Below are 20,822 nucleotides of genomic sequence, written 5' to 3' on the forward strand. Positions count from 1 at the left end.
GTGATGTGTTTAAAATGAATGGGAAAATCCCATAGGAAATATTCTGGTGGAATATTTCTCGTGGTAACCACTGCCACCAGCCAGAAACTCGACAAGGGGGGGGACTGGACAGTGCCCCCTTGAAAAACAGACTCAGGGGCAATCAAATTACCCCTATCACTACTTCCACAATATGATGGTTTGTACTGGTTCTGTTCACAATTTAGGACTAGTAAAGCCAATGGTGACTTTACATGCCCTGGGAGACAGTAGTCAGTCCCAGGGTATGGAGTCTATGTTTGGGGGTCACTATGACACCCCTGTGTTACTGCACTGAGGGTGCTGTGTAATACACATACCAAAAGCACATGAAGCCCTATGGAGTAAAAGACCCCATAGCCCATAAAACACATTACATAGTCAATGGACATTCTGAAATCATGCCCAAGAGTGGGAGAAAGAGTCTCACTCTTAGCAGGAGAATAAAATAAACCCCAAAAATCCAGCAAAGCTGCTGGGGGACTCACTAGGTTTGGGAAATTAGCCTTTACAGAGAATTCTCCCTAACACTTCACGCATGGCTTCTGAGAGGTTGAGATATAAGGATTGGGACCTTTTGGATGACGTGATGGAGATTTTGCTTTCGGCCAGAAGACCAGCAACCAAATCTCTATCAGTGTCGTTGGAGCAAGTTCAGTAACGGGTGCAGGGAAAAGAATGTGGACCCATTTCAATTAATATTCCCACAATTTTATCTTTTCTATTGCATTTAGCTAATCTGGGGCTCCAGGTTGGTACGATAAAGGGATACTTAGCAGCGCTGTCCATTTTCACGCGCTCCTCGGAGGAAGAATCTTACTTTTAATAATTCAATTTTTAAAAGGTCTAAATAATGTGTTTCCACCAATACCTTTTCAAGTTCCTGTGTGGGATTTGAAGTTGGTTCTGAAATTCCTCACATGCAATCCATTTGAGCCTTTACACTCTTGTCCGCTAAGGCTCCTTACTTTAAAAACAATACTTCTTGTAGCATTGACATCAGCCCGCAGGGCAAGTGAGTTACAGGCGCTTTCTAGCGGTCCTCCTCACTCCATCTTTTATAAAGACAAAGTAGTACTTAGAGTTAAACCATCATTTTTGCCAAAAATTGTTTCAGATTTTCACCTGTCACAAAAAATAACATTGCCTATTTTTTACCCTCCTCCTCACGCAAGTAAGGAAGAGGAACGGCTACTTAGACTAGATCCCAGAAGAGCTCTTAGCTTCTATATTTCAAGATTGGCAAAAATACGTCAGTGTGATCAACTTTTTGTGGGGTACACTGGCCTCAAATTGTGATTTGCTGTAACGAAACAAACATTATCTAGATGGATAATTTTGGCTATAACAGAATGCTTTAGATTGGCTGGGAAAGAAACACCAGATGGGCTGAAAGCTCATTCAACCAAGGGCATGGCAACTTCAGTAGCACTAAAAGGGGTGTCCCTGTACAAGATATTTGTGCAGCAGCCACATGGTCATCCATGCATACTTTTATAAAACATTATGCTCCAGATTCGACTTCTTCTCAGGGAGGTCTGTTTGCTAAATCTGTACTTCATTCTGTACATGACTAGAAAAAATTCTGTACTCCCACCTTCAAAACAAAACTGCTTTGGGAGTCTATCTAAGATGAGGAATACGTGGGAGGACACAATCCATTCGAAGAATAAGTTACTTACCAACTGTAACGTTCTTTCGAATGGATGTTCCTCCCACGTATTCCTCATCGACCCTCCCATCCAACCCCACAGTACAGTTTACGTGATTTACACTCTAAATTCTTTTAAGGCTTGGGTCAAAAGAGGCACGCCCTTAACTACAATCCATGGGCTACAATATACGAAAAAACAGAACTCAAGGGGGGCGTGACCAGCCGAGGACGCCATCGGATGCCTCTTCGGTGAGCTCTGTGACTCCTGTCCCTTCCTGAGGCACCTAAACCCCCTAAAAAGTTTAACCTGACTTAAGAAATATTTCTGCGGGCATCGGAAGAACGTGGGATCAGATGGTGTGATTTGGGCGAACATCGGAGCCCATACGATGGAGCAATTCGAAGTTAAGAACCCAATGCTCTCGTACAAAATGGCGGACAGGATCGGGAGATCTCCCCGTGGCACCTACGTACGCGGCTGCTGCCTGTAAACAAGGACTTGGGTGTCAGGTAATTCGGCCAACCGAGCTCCCAAAGGCTCCAGGGATACCCACCTTTGAATTGCCCTGATCGGAGCGTAAAACTCCAATGCTGGACTGGAGGCAGAGGTGCCGCATTGTACGCGCCTTCCTGCCCCCATGCCTCCGCGGATCATCCTTACACTGTCGGATCTGAAGGAGTGTCCCCAGCCTGGGAGCGGGTAAGGAGGCTATGGGGTGGCGACGGCCAGTGGGGTGATAGCTGTAGCCGCAATACTCAGGATACACTAAGCGGCTGCCCGCCTGCCCGGTGTGGACACAGCCCTTCTCGAGGGGCGGGCAGAGGCGCGCAGACATTGGCAAGGTGTGCAACAGCCCGAGCAGTCTGGCGCTGCAGGAGGGACCCGGGGCGCCGGCTGCCACCTAATACATATATGGATATTAAAGAGTGAAACCTCCTTTTGCCCCCTGAGTCCCGCAGGTTGCCTCCCTATCTGGACTGGGGGTGCAGCTCTAGCTGGGGAACGACAGGGAGGGGAGGCAAGATAGAGTGAAGAGAATAACAGTGAATAAGTTGCCCAGGATCCATTTGGGAGGCCACCTGTGATCCCGGCACAGGACACAACCACCCAGTATAACGCAAGGCGGTCATTAAGAGGCTGGGGCACTGTCACGAAACAAATTGGCCTGCACGCGCCCAAAACAGGCGCTGCCTGAGGTACGTGGTGGCGGCCGGGCGTCAGCGCAGCACGAGGCATATATATGCCAACTTTTGAGGCGCCAATGAAGGGGAGAGAAGAGTGAACTCCTAGCGGTGCATCAGATCGGCATACAGAAGTGGGCTGGTACATGCATCAAGGGGAAGGCTGCTGTGGCTGGTCCCGGGTTGTCTCACGACATCTGGGGAGCACCGACCACTGAACTGCAATGCTCCACCGCCTCTAATGTGGACGATTAAATGAAGCAGCTCTTAAGCAGCTAGACACAAACAGGAACGGGTGGCAGGAGCTCTACGGAGGGGAAAGGAATATTTCACCCCATTACATAACAACCGGAGGTACACAACCCAAAAGGGGCGAAGGAGGAGGAGGGGTGGACCCATCGGGGCTAAACCCAAAAGTGGAGAATAAACCCCAGTCTACAGCATGAACACAGCATAGATAAGGAGCTATACCTGGTCCTGCAGAGGACTACCCTAGGTGGTGGGAAGAGGAGAAACCCGTCCAGGGGGCAGCAGTGGCAAACCTCATCAACCCTGGCTCAATAAATCTAATCCGGGACGACAAGCAAGAATTCTTTTTTACATCAAATATTGACCAACATGTCCAAACAAGCAACGAAAGCAAAGGGCCAGGGCTCTGGAGATATCAAGGCCCTGATGCAGACTGCAGAAAGTCAGAAACACAACCAAATGCAAGCAATGGCCCAGGTACATACCCCTCCCCTGGAGGGGTCAGGAAACTTCGAAGACCCACCTATCCAAAAACAGGATCTACTAGAAATGCTACAAGAGCTCAAGAAAGACATTAAAGACAGCGCAAGTAACCTAGCCAAATCCATCTCTGATCTCAACAAAGGAGTCCTGGCGGTCGAAAAAAAAGGATCAATGAGGTTGAAACGGTGGTAACGGAACATGGCCACGAACAGAGTGCACAAGCTGGAACAGCAAATGGAGCGCGTGCAGAATAAACGGGAAGATGCCGAAAACAGATCTAGACGAAATAACATTCGGATTCGTGGAATCCCAAAGTCGATAATGGACTCTGACCTACAACAATATGTGATAGATCTGTTTCGACACATCCTGGACACGGGAGAGAACAAAGAAATCACGCTAGACCGGACGCACAGGATTTACTCCACATATCAGCTCAACAAGAATCTAACTCCCGATGTACTAATCCGGATACACCTGTTTCAACTGAAAGAGGATATAATGCGGGCTGCTCGTAAGAAGGAACCTATTAGCTTCCGATCTACATCAATCCAGCTGTTCCAGAATTTATCCCAAACTGCACTCACCAGGAGAAAATGGCTGAGGGTAATCACGGACTGGTTGAGAGCCGGGGATGTGCGGATACCCGACATGTCTTTGTTTTGAATGGAAAGGCCAGAGGTTCACTGTTTCCAAGGAGGAAGACATGACAGAGCTCATGCAGCAGGAGGAAGGAGGCGACTCCACCGATAAGGAGGGAGCCCTGTCCCGAAATTAAGAGAAGGAAGGTGGACCTGAAAGAGACCGCTGGAGACTAGGACATCCTCGTCCACGAGGGCGCAACAAAGAACCCAAACCCACAGACTCCACCTGAACAAATGCTAAATGCCCGAAGGACTTGGACAAGCTCATCAGAATTGGTAAAGGGGGTCGAAAGTAATGAAAAGGGAGAGGCCTACATCTGGAGCGTAACCTCAGGCGAGGTTGGGCACATAAGAAATAATCATAATAGCCATTGGGCGAAGGAAATAGGGGTGGGGGGGGAGGATATCGGATCACAAATCTCCCGGGTGAATAATGAGCCCGGTGATTCACTGTGACGACACCATGGTGAGAAGTTATGGGTAAGTTCAAATTTAAGAGTTGGGGGAGGGAGTTACTTTTCCTAGGGTGAAGACGTACATGGCACACACACACAACATCTAAAAGAGTCCATGGGCTGGAATGCAATGAGGGGGACAAGTGGCTAAAATACAACAATGACCGATTTAACATTGGTTTTGTTAAATGTTCAGGGACTCAACTCCCCAATCAAGCGGAAATCTATGATAACTAGGTTGAGAGATATGTATGCTTCGGTGGTATGGTTGCAAGAAACACACTTCCTCCCGAAGATGAACACAGGCTGAGACATAGAGCCTTCCCGCGCAGTATCTAGCCTCCAGCGGACTAAAAAGCGGGGAGTAGGCATCTTATTGGCAAAGGGTATCAGTTTCGAGAAACAATTTATAAAGAAAGACCCAGAATTGGGGGTGAAACTGATGGGCCAACTGGTTACGTTGATCTCAATTTATGCCCCTAATGCGAAACAGGACCACTTCCTACTGAGTCTACTGCCCAAAATTGCACAATGGGGAATAGGACACATTTTTATTGGAGGTGATTTTAACAGGGTGATGGATGCCGCAATGGACAAAACTCTCCCAGCCACCCCCAATGACCACACATATAGACAAGCCCTGGCGAAATTTTTAAGGGAGCTACACCTATTAGAAACATGCTGATGCTTTAACCCACAAGATAGGGCATATACCTACTATTCAGCAGTACACCGTGGTCATTCCTGTATCGACATGGTTCTTATGTCAGAAACGATGGTCCCGCAAGTCACCAGCCTAGAAATTGGAGTGTGATGCCCATCAGTCCACGCTCCGGTACTCCTGAAACTAGAACCAAGCCACCCACAGCAGCAGCCCCACAACCCATGGCGAGTAAATTAGATAATATTGAAAGACCTAACGGTAAGAATAGGCATAGAGCATGACTTACAGAACTACTTCCCGGGAAAATGTGACACCGGGAGTTGATTGGTCGACCATTTGGGATGCCAGCAAAGCAGTAGTAAGGGGGGAGTTAATCGCGCAGACATCAAATTATGTCAAGAGTCGTGAGAGGGTGAGGCGGGACATGGAAGCCAACGTATCCAGGGCTGAGGTGGAATATAAAGATAGAGGCTTACAGAAAGCGTGGCGCAAATTAAATAGGGTCAGGGCGGTGCTTAGAAACCCACTTAGCAGATGATGCAGCACGCCTTCTGTTTCAAACGAAACAATTTTACTATATAAATGGGGGTAAGGCTAACCAACTCCTTGCTGCTAAACTGAGGCAACAGAAGCTCTGGAATCATATAATTCAACTCTGAAATGAAGATGGGGATCTAGTGAAGGGGGAAAAAGAAATAGAAGAGGCCATGCTCTCATATTACACCAATAACCTGAAAGGGGAGGCACAGATAGCATTCCTAAACCAGATAGCACTACCGCAAATTACCGATACAGATAGGCAAAGGCTGGAAGCTCCCATAACGGAGTAAGAAGTGGGGGTGGCGATAGGTGCACTAAAAGGACACAAAATCCTGGACCCAGATGGGTTAAGCAATGCGTACTACAAAACATTTAAGACCATCTTATTAGGCCCCCTAACAAACCTGTTTAATTTCATTAAGGACACGGGGCGAGTCTCCACAGACATGAGCCCGGCGACTACAGTGCTATTGTTGAAACCAGATAGGGACCCAACGGACTGTGCGAGTTATCGCCCTATCTCCTTATTAAACGGGGATGCAAAAATCTATTCCATGGTATTGGCCTGGAGGTTGGCAGTGATACTTCCGGAGATAATTCACTCAGACCAGGCGGGCTTTGTGAAGGGGCGGCACGCCTACGACAATATCCGCAGATCCAGAGACACGATAGACTGGGGACGAAGGACGGGCCAGAGGTTCTCGATGGTGGCACTGGACGCCTCCAGAGCCTTTGATAGCTTACACTGGGGATTTCTACGGCTAACCTTGGAAAGATTCAGGTGTGGACCGGTCTTCACCTGCATGGTAATGGCCAATTTTGCACACCCATCCACACGATTAATGATCAATGGGTGACTTACAGAGAGTATCCCCATTCAGAAGGGCACAAGGCAGAGGTGCCATTGTCACCTCTGATCTTTGCTATGGCTATGGAGCCATTTGCATGTAGGGCTCGTAACAATCCGGGAATCAAGGGGGTTGAAGCGGGCGCTTGGGGACCTCAGAAGGTGGCACTTTACGCGGATGATGTTCTTCTGTTTCTGAAGGACACTACAAACTCCCTACCAGCGGCCATATTATTATTGGAGGAATTTGCGAAGGTCTCACGATTTCATGTCAACTACCCCAAATCCAAAGCTCTTAACATTACGGAAAGGGCAGAACAAATCTTGGAGTGGGAAAACCAATGCCCCCTGAAGTAGGAACATAAATCTGTAAAATACCTGGGAATACAACTGACTCCCCAGATATGACAGACTATACGTGGCTAACATCCCGGACCTTCTGAAAACACTAGCAAGGTACCTAAAACGCTGGGAGTTGCAGGAGCTGTCTTGGCTGGCACGGATTATAGCGGTTAAAATGACCCTACATCCTAAGTTCTTGTATGTAGTAGGTGCCCTCCCAATGCGTATCCCGGGCCCGGCCATCCAGACATTACAGAAGGAAGTGATGACCTTTATCTGGGGTGGGGGGGGTATTGAGGGAAACCGAGAATTCCCCCAAAAGTACTATTTAGACCACAAGCCCTGGGAGGACTGGGAGTCCCAGAATTTCGTAAGTACCTGTGGGCAGCACAGATAGCACTGATGCTACAATGGTCATCTGGGGAAGATTGATATCAATGGTTAAAATTAGAAAGTGAAGCAACCAAGACACCCCTGGGGAACCTAGGCTTCCTCGCCACACGACATGGAGATAAAGGAGGCACACTGCTAGAATCAACTAAAGCTACCCTATGGTACTGGGATAAAGCACCGAGAAATAGAAAGATAAAAGTGGGGGAGGACCTCTCACACCGGTTGCCTGTAACCCGGACTTCGCACCAGGGATGCAAGCCAATTTTTGGGTACATTGGGAGGGCAGGGAACGAAACATGGTATTGAAAGATCTCTATACAGAGGGGGCACCCTTAACATTTGAAGGCTATAAGGCCAAGTTTAATATACCGGAGCCATTTCACTATATCCAACTTAGGCATTGGGCTTCAAACGCAAGGTTAAGGGAAGGGGCAGCTAGGGACCCAATAGGATTGGAGCGAACGGTACAAAAGGGCCAACCTGATAAGGGAATATCTAAACTGTATCGTCTAATGGGGGTGATGGACCCTGATAAGAACCTCTCATACATGCAGAGATGGGAGACGGATGTGGGGAGACCAATCTCTGGGAAACCTGGGGCCGCATTTGGCATAGAACTGCTAAGAGCTCTAAATGTGCCTCAATCAAGAAAGCAGCATACAAACTTTGCCTACGATGTTATGACACCTGTACGTATGCACTCCATTAATCCAGAATATCCTGCATCCTGCTTGAGAAACTGTGGGCACCCTGGGGATCTCATCCCCATGTGGTGGTCCTGCCCACTGGCAGAGATCTACTGGAAGGAGATCTTAAGTCATATTAAAGAAATAACAGGGGCAGAGCTTCCCTTCGACCCGCTTGTTGTGCTCCTGGGAGAGGCAGTCAAAGGATGTTACGCAAACTCAGGGCCCACAGCTACGCTCATCACTCACATGTTGAGTGCGGCCAGAATTACTGTGGCGCAAGAATGGAAGACAAAGCAAGGACCAATAGTAGCCATGTGGTGGGTGAGGTTGTGGGGAGTAATGGCCATGGAAAAGTTGACGGCAATAGCCCATGGCTCCTACTCGAAATATCTGAACACTTGGCTGCCACTACACAAGTTTACAGACGATAAAGAACAGATGTATTTCAAACCTAGGCTGCTCCGTGCAATATCTGTCATCTGATAATACGAACTTCGAGCTGGAAGAGCAAGCCAATCCGTTGAACTCTCATAACAAGAAAAGTGCAATTCTTCACCCAAATGTTGGGGGGGTTATGTATTAGGGGGTGGGGGGGGGTAGGTTGTCAATTTTATTATACATGAGAAAAAAATAATTGAACTGAACTCCCACGAAGGGGCAGGAAAGGGTTGGCATGAGCAAAACAACTACTGTTTATTGATGCATACATGCCTATCTTATATGCTTTTTGAAAATTAAATAAAATTGGTAAAAAAAGAACTGAAGCCAACGGGCGCGCTCAAGGCATTTATACAGCGGATGACGTCGGTGCTCGACGAATGTCGCCGAGGGACATTGATGCCGCGACCTCGAGAAGAGCTCCCTCTGGTGGAGAGAGAAACATTTCCGAAGCAGCAAAGCTGAAGGTAAGGATATATCGAAGATGAGGAATACGTGGGAGGAACATCCAATCGAAAGAACGTTACAATTGATAAGTAACTTGTTCTTCTCCTGCGAGCGGTATAAGAATCCTACTATTCCTGTCATTCACAAACGAAACAATCACTGTCATCGCTCTCGTCATGTCCAGAGTAGACTATGCCAATAGCTTATATCTATGCATGACTGAACAACTTCTCAAAAAAACTCCAACACATACAAAATTCAGCAGCCAGACTGCTCCTTAAACTACCTCGAAGAGAATACATCACACGAGCACTGTAAACGCTACACTGGCTACCCATAAAACAGCGACTCAAGTGCAGATCAATGTGCATAACACACAGGCAATCCACAACCAAGGCGCAGAGTTCCTTAAATAAATAAACGTACATTGCACAACAAGGCCACTCAGATCCAGCAGCGATGTCATTTTGGAGCCAAAACCATACAAAAGGACTTGCAGGATCCTTTTTCTCTCACCTCACCCCAAAAACCTGTAATGAGCTACCAAAGAACATACGTAACACAAGAGATCACCTCCTATTCAGAAAACACCTCAAATCTTGGCTCTTCATCCCATAACTAGAAAGAATGCCTAATGGGGCAATACACAGCTGAAATAATGCTGAGAAGAAACCGATCCCCCTAACCCCTAAATTATTGCCCATCAACAGAAGTAAGGGAAGAACAATCTATGGCCTATCAACTTACCAATTGAAAGATAGATAAACTAGAGTCATACCAAAGATCGATCAGGATGGAAGGGTAAGGATGACTTATCAATAACACCTTGGACCACAAAGTAAACACAGGCAACAATGGACCAACGACAATAGATAGGAAGGGAGCGGGTGACTGTACACTGAGCACCAACATTTGAGTGGGGGGTAATGCTCACCCATCCGGGTGCACTAGGTCAAAAATAACACAGCTGGGAACTTGCCATGCCACCTAGAAATTAGACAGACAGGAAAGAAAGAGAAAGAATATGCCTACCCCGTTTGACAACCGGATACATAGAACAAGAATTACAAGGACTAAGACACATAACCCACTAACCCAAAAGCTCAGATTTCTGCTTGCTTAACTCACAGAAAAACCCACACAACCACGTCTAGCACAACAAACCACACGCACTTCACCACATCAACAATCAACACATAAGTCACAGCACACGAGGACTCGCATCAATCCGATATTCACACCCAAGCTCAGTGCATGGTGAAAACCAAACTGAAGCTACCAACAGTACACCACCTTCTCACTTTCCTACGCCCTCTTCGCCCTACTAACCCACGCCCACCTCCTTGTTTGCAGATCCGCTTTAGCGCCTGGGGACCAATTTCGTGGGTAATGGTTCACGATATAAATACCTTTAATATATATATATATATATATATATATATATATATATATATATATATTTCTGAGGCTTGTGGAATCTGCTTAGATTCACATGCTGTGCATAGGCCGACATCTAGTGGAAGCTGCGGAGTATTACAGTTTGTTTTTCGAAAATCGAAAAAGGGCGTCGACACAGGGCGTGCCAGTAATACTATCCCTAGTGTGACGTCCACTGTACCCATGATCCCTCACGCGTCTAGGATCCCCAGATTGTTTTTTTCCGCCATTCTGGTCGGAAGCACTTCATCGGAGTTCCCTGGCTTTGCCATATTTACATTAAAAATAATTCTAATTTGCCCCATTTTCTCACCCCTACGTCGACCAGCATCTCGACGCCGAACCGGGGAGGAGATCAACGTCGAAACCCGACGGATTGGGCCTTGAGGCTTCCGCCTCGGCTCGGGCCTGGGCCGCTGGCCTCGGCCCTACAGTAGGGAGAGTGGGGGGTGGTACACTTCCACACTCGGTTAGAAACACCTTCTTACCTACACACACTTGTCCGCTGCCCACAGGCGCGTATGGAGGGTACGCCCTTTCAGTTTTGCCCCAAGTGTAATAAAAAATACCCTTGGGTAGATAAGCACGCTACGTGCAACCTTTGCCTGCCCAGAGACCACCCCGAGGCGGGTTGCAGGGCCTGTAGCAGGTTTAAGACAAAAACTCTTAAGGACCGCTCCACCAAGCGTTGGGCCCACCACGCCAAGCTAGCAGCTATGGAGGCGGAGGGTACCTTCAGCGACGGCAGCGACGCCGGACTTTCGGACGGCGAGGGCACCAAGGCGTCGAAAGACAGCCTAACGCACGTCCCCGGCCTCGGAAGGTCATCCGTCCCGGCGACTATGGGGAAGTCCCCTGGCGACAAGAGCGTTACACATACACACGCTAAACACAAAAAACCCACCCGAGATTCGACGTCGTCGAAACCTCGGAAAGAGGCACAAAAGGAGCGGTCCGAAAGGACGTCCTCTGGGCGGTCGAGGTCGCCGCACGACGTCAGGCAAGCCTCCACACTTGCACATAGTGCCTCGCCCATTAACATCACGGAAGATCACTCGTCCGGAGACGAACACGGCTTCCATCCCCAGCCTGCACCCCAGGGAAAGGGTACATCACTTTGGAGTGAGGAGGGCCCAGTTTCGAAGCCTAGTTCGAAACACAGGGTTTCCACCTCCGATCCTCGACGCCAGGCGTCGAAAGATAAGGGAAAGGGTAAACACACTTCCACCCACGGGGAAGGGGGTAAGCAACAAAGGAAACAACCCTTGCAATCCCCCACAACAATAGAACTGACTTCCCCGTCCAAGTCTTCTCAGGGACAGTCCATAGAGAGTTCCAGCAGGGTCACCCCAAGCTCAAAACTCTGGTCATGCGAGGACATTGACAGAGTAATGTCAAGGATGTCCTCCTTAGCAAATTTCTTCGAAAGACACCCTGACCAACTACTAGCTTTAAACCCTCAGGAATCTTCTCCCTCAGGTTCAAGGGACCCTATCCCTTCAAATAAAAGGCCCCGGGTCGAGACGCCAGTAAAGGCTTCAGAACCCTTCGAGGTCCAACCCTATTCTTGCCTTTTCCCTACAGGCCAAGGAGACTCTTCCCTTATAGAGGGCCAGGATTTTGAGACACCAGAAGATCTCGCAGTGTCAGATTATTACGGGGAGGACGAAGACGAGGATGAGCCAGAAAATAGCCCAGATATTTTCAGAATGGACTCACCAGTCGAAAGGGAAGCCCCAGTGTCTGATTCCCCAATAGATAATCAGCCCCTCCTGAATGAACTGCTCTCTCGGGCAGCTAACCACTTCCACATAGACACACAAGGTGTCCAAGAAGAGAGGGACTTCGCGGAGGAACTAATAGGGGAAAGGAAGACAGTAGCCCAGACCATTCCCATCCTGAAATCTATTCAACGCAGAATAGCACCATCCCTTGTCAACCCAAACTTGACAAGACCTGTAAACCCGAGAGTAGAGAAGCTGTTTAAAGCAGCCCAGTCGGACCCTCTATATATTAGAGGCCAACTTAAGCCAGACTCTCTAGTCGTAACTAACACCCGCAAGAGAGCTGAAACCCCATTATCTTCCTCGGAGGCTCCCCCCGACAAAGAAAGTAAGAAACTCTATGGTTTTGGTAGAAAAGTAGCTTCCACGGCAGCCTACCAAACCAGAATCGCGAATTCCACCACACTGTTGGCCAGCTACAACTGCCATCAGTGGGAAGAAGTGGCAGCACTAATAGATTCCGCTCCCGAACCCCTTAAGAGCCAGCTATCTCGCATTTGTGCAGAGGGAAGAAACGTCTCAGGCTGCATTTTAAAAGCAACTTTAGACGCCGCAGACAATGCGGGTAGAATTATAGCAGAGGGGACTGTCATCAAAAGACATGCTTGGTTGAGGCAGTCGGGATTCAGAGCAGAAACACAAGCTGCACTCTTAGACAAACCAGTGGAAAGTGATCTCCTGTTTGGAAAGGCAGTCGAGGACGCACTAAAAAACGCTAAGGAGGAATTCGACACCCTCAAATCCCTTGGCCAGTTAACTACAAAACCACCTAACCAAAGAGGGAACGGCAATTTTCGTCGCCCCCGCGGCCAAAATTCCAATAGAGGAAATAGCTATTCCCACACCCAGGGTACACAGTGGAACACCAACTCACAACAGTCTACCCAGGGATATGGTAGGGCTAGTAGAAGAGGACGTGGTAGAGGCAGAGGCAGCCCCAGTAAAGGAGGCGGCACGCCTCCACCAAAGCAGTGACGCTCATTTCAGGGTCCCTTCCCATGCAACCCCAGTAGGGGGACGAATATCCAGCTTCACCCAGGCATGGGAAGGGATAACATCCGACAGATGGGTGCTGTCGACAGTATCCAAGGGGTACTGTATAGAACTACTGCAACGTCCCCGAAACCACCCTCCAAGACAAAAAGTCCACTCTTTAGAAGATCAAAAGATCCTCCTCGAGGAAGTCTACAATCTGCTCCTAAAGGACGCGATAGAACTCGTCCCAGGACACCAGGTAAACAAGGGTATCTATTCAACTTACTTCCTTGTGCCAAAGAAAGATTTAACAATGCGCCCAGTATTGGACTTACGGCCTGCCAACAAGTATGTCAAGCCCCAAAAATTCTGTATGACCACGCTACAATAGGTAATCCCACTCCTAAAAAAGGGGGATTACATGGCAACCTTGGATATGAAAGATGCCTATTTTCATATTTCTATGCTCCCGGCGCACAGAAAATACTTGCGCTTCAAGGTGGACAGTCGCCACTCCAATTCAAGGTACTGCCCTTCGGGATAGCTTCAGCACCAAGGGTATTCACCAAGGTACTGGCGGTGGCAGCTGCACACCTACGCAGGGAGGCAATCCCAGTGTACCCTTATCTAGACGACTGGCTCATAACGGGGGAAACCCCAAAAATCTGCAGATCAAACATTCAGAGGACTATCGACCTCCTCCACGAATTAGGCTTCTCTATCAACGAGAAGAAGTCAAGTCTGGTGCCAAGCACCTCAAAACAGTTTCTAGGAGCTATCCTAGATACTCAGAGAGAATTGACCTTCCCTTCGGAAGAAAGAATTCGGAATATACTTCTGCAAATTCCGCATTATCAGTCAGGTCAACAGATAACAGTACGCAAAGCTATGCGGTTACTGGGCATGATGGCGTCATGCATTTACCTGGTCCCCCACGCGCGTCTGCGCATGCGTCCCATGCAGGAATGGTTGGCGAAACAGTGGTCTCAGGCAAGTGGTCAGTGGGACGATCTATTGGTCGTTTCGCCAACACTCGTACAGAGCCTACACTGGTGGACAAGAGAGAATATCGCAAAGGGGAAACCCTTTTACGATCCCGAAGTACAGGCAGTGGTTACTACAGATGCATGCCTGACTGGGTGGGGAGCTCACCATCTCCACCACACAGCTCAGGGTCTCTGATCTCACTCAGTAGCCAAGAACCACATCAATCTGCTAGAGCTTCTGGCAGTATTCCGTGCGCTGCAGGCGTTCGAGCCCCATCTACTGAACTTGTCGGTGCAGATCAGGACGGACAGCACGACAGCCATGTTCTATCTGAACAAGCAAGGAGGGACTCGTTCGCCAAATCTGTCCAAGCTTGCCCAGAAAATATGGATATGGGCACTCAGACGGAACATCTTCCTGTCATCGCAACATGTTCCAGGGGAGCTCAATTCCCTAGCGGATGCTCTAAGCAGAGACCCCCTCCCAGAAGAACACGAATGGGTCCTTCACAGAGACGTAGTAGAAGATCTCTTCTCTCAGTGGGGTTTCCCCACTATAGACCTATTCGCCACAAGCGAAAACAAACAATGCCCAGGATTTGCATCCAGGTTCCCCCAAACGGACTCCCAGGGGAATGCCCTGTGGATGAACTGGTCAGGGATGTTTGCGTACGCTTTTCCACCAACTCCTCTCATCAGGAAGGTGGTGTACAAGATGAACAAGGAATCAATGACGCTCATCCTAGTTGCTCCCATGTGGGCGAGACAACCATGGTTTCCACACCTACGCAGGATGGCGGTGTGCGAGCCCATCAGACTCCCAGCCTGGTACAACCTTCTGTCCCAGCAACAAGGTCAAACACTGCATCAGGAACCCAACTCTATGAACCTAGCAGCATGGCTCCTGAAGTCATAGAGTTTGGACATCTCAAATTACCACAGAGGTGTATGGACATTCTAAAAGAGTCCAGGAAACCAAATACAAGACACTGTTACTTTGACAAGTGGAAAAGATTCGTTATCTGGTGCCAGAATAAACAAATCAACCCGGTTGATTGCACTCCTTCCAACGTTGTAACATACATGCTCCACCTGCTGGATGCAGGGTTGGTTTTTAACTCTCTGAAAGTACACCTGGCAGCCCTCTCGGCTTACACCACATCCCATAACAGGGTCTCGTGGTGGAAAGTACCAGTGGTTAAAGCCTTCATGGAAGGAGTAAAGAGACTTCACCCTCCTATTTCGAACCCACCGCCAGGATGGGACCTCAACGTGGTGCTAGCTAAGCTCATGGGGCCCCCCTTCGAACCCATGCATAAAAGTAGTCTCAAACACCTGACTTATAAAACGGCCTTCTTAGTAGCCATTACCTCCATAAGAAGGGTCAGTGAAATTCAGGCTCTGTCAGTGCAAGATCCTTTCTTTACTATCCACAAGGACAAACTGGTTTTACGCACACACCCTAGGTTCTCACCAAAATTCATATCCAAGTTCCATGTAAACCAGTCCATCGAGCTTCCGGCTTTCTTCCAAAACCCACAAAGCTCGGCTGAGGTGAAACTACACACCCTAGATGTGCGTAGGGCGGTCTTATACTATGTAAATAAAACCAGACCGCTAAGGAAAACAGATCAACTGTTTGTCTCCGTAGCTACAGGCAGAGAGGGGGATCGCGTCTCTAAGGGCGCTATCTCTAAGTGGATTATCAACTGTATACAGCTGTGTTACTCTCTTTCTAAAAAGACTCTGCCGTTTACACCAAGGGCCCACTCTACTAGAGGCATTGGGGCCACTCTGGCTTTCATTGCAAATGTTCCCCTCGACACCATTTGCAAAGCAGCTACTTGGAGCTCTATTCACACTTTTACTCAGCATTACTGCATTGACACTCATTCCAAGACAGATACACAAGTGGGACAAGCGGTTCTAAGACACCTGTTTGCTCATGACCCTTCTCACATCCCACCTCCTGCTTCTGGTACTGCTCGCTAATCTATGCACAGCATGTGATCTAAGCAGATTCCACAAGCCTCAGAAGGGATACATTACTCACCGTAATTGTATTTCTGATGCTTGTATCTGCTTAGATTCACATGCGACCCACCCTTCCTCCCCTCCGAGAGAAGGCGCATGGTTGCTTGTAGTTCTTACCTTTCTGTCTATCTGCTTGGACTATCTGTACTCACGCTACTCATCATGCTACCTCATGTCAGGAAAAACACAATCTGGGGATCCTAGACGCGTGAGGGATCATGGGTACAGTGGACGTCACACTAGGGATAGTATTACTGGCACGCCCTGTGTCGACGCCCTTTTTCGATTTTCGAAAAACAAACTGTAATACTCCGCAGCTTCCACTAGATGTCGGCCTATGCACAGCATGTGAATCTAAGCAGATACAAGCATCAGAAATACGATTACGGTGAGTAATGTATCCCATATATAGCTTGTGGAATCTGCTTAGATCACATGCTGTGCATAGGCCGACATCTAGTGGAAACTGCAGAGTATTAGTTTGTTTTTCGAAACTCAAAGGGGCGTCGAACTAGAGCGTGCCAGTAATACTATCCCTAGTGTGATGTTCACTGACTGTACCCATGATCTCTCACGCGTGTAGGACCCTCAGATTGTTTTTTTCCACCATACTTGTCTGAGGCATAGTTGCTGAGTTCCCTGGCTTTCAGCCGTTTATCATAAATTAACAAAAAAAAATCCCATTCCTCAAATCCCATGTCCAGACTGTGAAGATCGACGCCGGTACTGGAGAACGAACAGCCGTCGAGACTGCACAACAGACTTTGGGCCTCGGAAGGCCTCTGGCCTCAGCCCTGCAAGTAGGGAGAGTGGAGGGTGGACATACTCACTTGTTTATTTTCCTACATACACTCGCCCGCTGCCATATATTAACATATGAAGAGTACTCCATTTAAATTCTGCTCCAAGTGCAACCATAAGTTCCCTTGGGTAGATAAGCATAACACCTGTAATCTCTATCTGCCTAGGGACCACCCCGAAGCAAATTACAAAGAGTCTAAGCTCTTTAAAGCTAAAACACTTAAGGGCCGCTCCACCAAACGTTGGGCCCATTATGCCAGGCAACTCGAGGCCATGAACGCTGTGGGTTCCTTCAGTGATGGCAGCAACGCCGCCGTATCGGACGGCGAGGGCACAGGAGTGTCGTTGGACACCTAAGCGTGAGCCCCTGACCTCGGAGGACTGTCCGGCGGGGCTGTTATGGGGACCACACTCGGGGGCATGAGCGCTACCCATACACCTACATCTAAACACACTAACCCTTCCCGAGACTCGACACGCGTGTCAAGTGATCGGCCGAAAAAGGCACAAAAAGAGCGGTCCGCAGAATCGGTGTCCTCTGGCCATTCCAGGTCACGGTCGCCTCATGACACACGTCAACCGTCTACTGTTCCTAAGAGCGCCATGTTAAGTAAAGTCAGAGAGGTATGGTCGTCAGAAGACGAATCTGGCCTCCACCCCCAAGCAGCACGTCCAAAGTCGACTCCCGCAGTTCGTTCTACGTCTGCCTCCGTGTCTCGACGTCCCTCCTCTAAAACTACAGAACCTCCTGAACCCACCTCCGAATCTCAACGCCAGGCGTCGAAAGATTCTGGGAAAGCCATAGAGTCAGGGAAACATGCCTCTACACGTGGGAAAGGGGGGAAACAGAAAAACCTTCTGAACACAAACCTAAATCTTCTGAGAAGTCCAAGGCCCCTGAACCTGTTCTAGGCCTAAGGTTGTCCCTGTCATGATGCCTACCTCCAAGGAGCCAGGTCCGACCCAGCAACCCCAGAGGCAGGCATCATTTCCCCCAGGGGAGTGCCAGCGGGCCCAAGCTGGGGCCCTTTGGACGCAGTCCTGGCGTAGGCGCCAGGCTCATGTTGGACCTCTGTCCTGGCGCCTTAGGCGCCAGGCTCATAAAGCTAGACATGTGTTCAAGTGTTTTAATGTGCACTTACCTGATGCAGACCATGCTGCCACATCCAGGCCCTCTTGAGGCCTGAATAGGAACTACTTTACCTGTGGGACTACTTTCCACCCGGGTGTGGTCGGGGAAGGATACATACCTGATCGGAGGAAGGATACACACTTGGAACTTCTTCCAAAGCTATTTAAACCACACCCGATCAGCAACTCACACTTCGCGTTGTTCTGCTCCTCGCAGCTGGACGCTCACCGTGTCATCTCCTGCATCTGGACTTCAGCCACGCCTGTCAGCATCCTGGGTCACCTGCAAAGGGAGACAAGAGACCTACCAGCTAATCTGAACCACGGAGACATCACCGACGATCCTGAAAGGGAAGACATCATTTTTAAAAGCATTTTGTTACGATCGCTGCAGCGCTGCATTTCACTCACCTTTCCTGGGTTCCTCCATCTTCAGCAGCGATCATCCGGATACACAGCCACTTCCCAGAGCCTAGAGAAAAAGACAAGAATAAGAGGTGAGAGAAGGAAGGGAATGGGAAAAGCTCAGTTTCCTTCTAAGACTTACCTGTTGGGTCATTCCCATGTCATTTCGGGTCTTGCTGCTTCCAAGCATTTTCCGGACCCTGGCCCCTATGGGGAAAAAAGACAAAGACATTAGATGAGCGAATTCAAAAACATTACCTGAGCGCTCATCTAGGACTTACCAGATCTTTACTGGAACTGCACGTTTCACTTCGGGTCGGCGCCATATCTCTGGCATTCCGAACCCCGGCCCCTATGGGGAAAAGACATCAACATAAGCGCTTTGTTGCAAGACGTCTCCAAAGGAATCTTCATTCATCACCTGAAAAAAGACAATGAACATTATTATTTAAAGCTTGAACTTTTGAACTTGCAAAAGAACTTTTACAGCGCCTTATCAGTATAATCAAGCTTACCTGAACTCCCATCCAACCTCAATCCAGTGAAGTAACTGAGTTCAACGCGCCCCTGCGTCAGAAGCAGGATGGAGAGCTCGTCCTTTCAGACCCTAAGGTGAGACTTCACGGGGAATCGTGGAAGGGTATCGTGGAGGGTTGGAAGAGAGTGGGAGGCTTGAGCATAACTCAGTAGTTAATACTCCCTTTTCACGCACAGGGGTATATTCCTACGAGCCGGAGAAGCCAGAGTAGAGGGCCCTTCCTGTCCATCTTCAGAGTCCTGCGCTTCACCATTGAAGAAGCATCAGCACTCGAAGCCAGACCTGCGCCTCCGTGGGAACCAGGTGTCATGGTCTCTGCTTCCAAAAGGTCAGGGTTTTCCCAACTCCCTTGGAAGCAGATCCATAACCCAGGTTCCGAGTGCCAACCAGTCCCAATTGGGACCTTTTGGACCCAGTCCTGGCGCCAGTGGCACCAGGCTCATAAATATGCCCAGTCCCAGCGCTGGAAGCGCCGGGCTCATAATGCTTGGGTGGACTTACCTTCAGCAGACCATGCTGCTTACTTGCCTGCCAGTTGAGCCTCTGATCCTCTTCTGTTTGGAACTACTTTTCCTGTTGGGTGGGGCTGGAGCCACTCCCTAGATTCAGAACACTGGAACTCTTCTGGAAGGCAGGAACTCTTTTCTTACCAGGAACTCTTTTCTTACTTAGGCGTGGCTGTGGAAGGAGACACCTAAGCACTACAGGAGGCTATTTAAACCAGACCCGGTGGATGAATCTTGCTTTGCGTTATTCTGCAACCTCTGCAGCAGAACGCTCATCGTGTCTTCTGCATCCGGTCCTGGGCCTAAGGAAAAAGGCTTACCATCCTGAATCCAGTCTTCAGCAACACCTATAAAGACAAGAAAGAACAGGTTAGCATTCCGGCATCTGAAAGGCAAAGGCTTACCTACTCTTCGTGCGCTCCGGAGGTCTTCACACTGCATTCCGGAATCTGAAAGACAAAAGTTTACCAACTCTTCGCACGCTCCGGAGGCCTTCGGCGCTGCATCCCGCATCTGAAAGACAAAACAAGGTGCGTTTAAAGACATTGGGGAACTTTAATACTCACGTGCCATTACTCCTTTCCACATCTAATCCAGTGGGTATTCCGGCACCCTGCAGCCGCTCCGAACTCGTACCTGCAAAATAAAAAGACAGTTAGAGCGCATAGTGAAGCAGGCAACAAGCGCTTACTTACGTGCTTCCAGGCGCTTCTATTCATCACACGGGCTCCATCTTCAACTCACTTCAGCCCGTCATCCGCCATCGCCGGAACCCTGCAAAACAAGAGACCTCATTACTAAAGACTTTAAAGACATTTGAATGACTCGAAACTTACCGTTCGTGCAGTAAACGACGGACAGCAGTCCTCTGAAGTCAAGAGGCCTGCGCTACCTATCCAGTGAAGAAACTGGTTACAGCACCCTGCCCCGAGGCAGATGGAGAGCTCGGCATTCACTTACCTAAGGTGAGAGCGTTAACCTTTGGGGGTCTACAGGAGAGGAGAAGAGGAAAGAGATAGGGACACCCCAATAACTCCAGTTCATTAACCCCATATTTTCTATCTGCAGACATCTTACTCTACACGTCAGGCATACAGTGCACAGAGGTCCAGCCCAAAGAGCCAACCGGGTGCTACACATCACCTTTGAAGATACGGTAGTCGCCCAGTCAAGACCGGCG

The 20,822-nt window shown here is 48.9% G+C and overlaps 1 protein-coding gene across 3 annotated transcripts in view; it reads left to right on the forward strand.

Moving 5' to 3' along the window:
• Positions 1-20,822, forward strand: part of STRN3 (striatin 3) — a 1,674,795-nt gene that overhangs the window by 1,491,651 nt on the left and 162,322 nt on the right. The window lies entirely within an intron of this gene.

The sequence above is a fragment of the Ambystoma mexicanum genome, chromosome 14, assembly GCF_040938575.1.
Source record: "Ambystoma mexicanum isolate Mex_15411 chromosome 14, UKY_AmexF1_1, whole genome shotgun sequence".
Lineage (NCBI taxonomy): Eukaryota > Metazoa > Chordata > Amphibia > Caudata > Ambystomatidae > Ambystoma > Ambystoma mexicanum.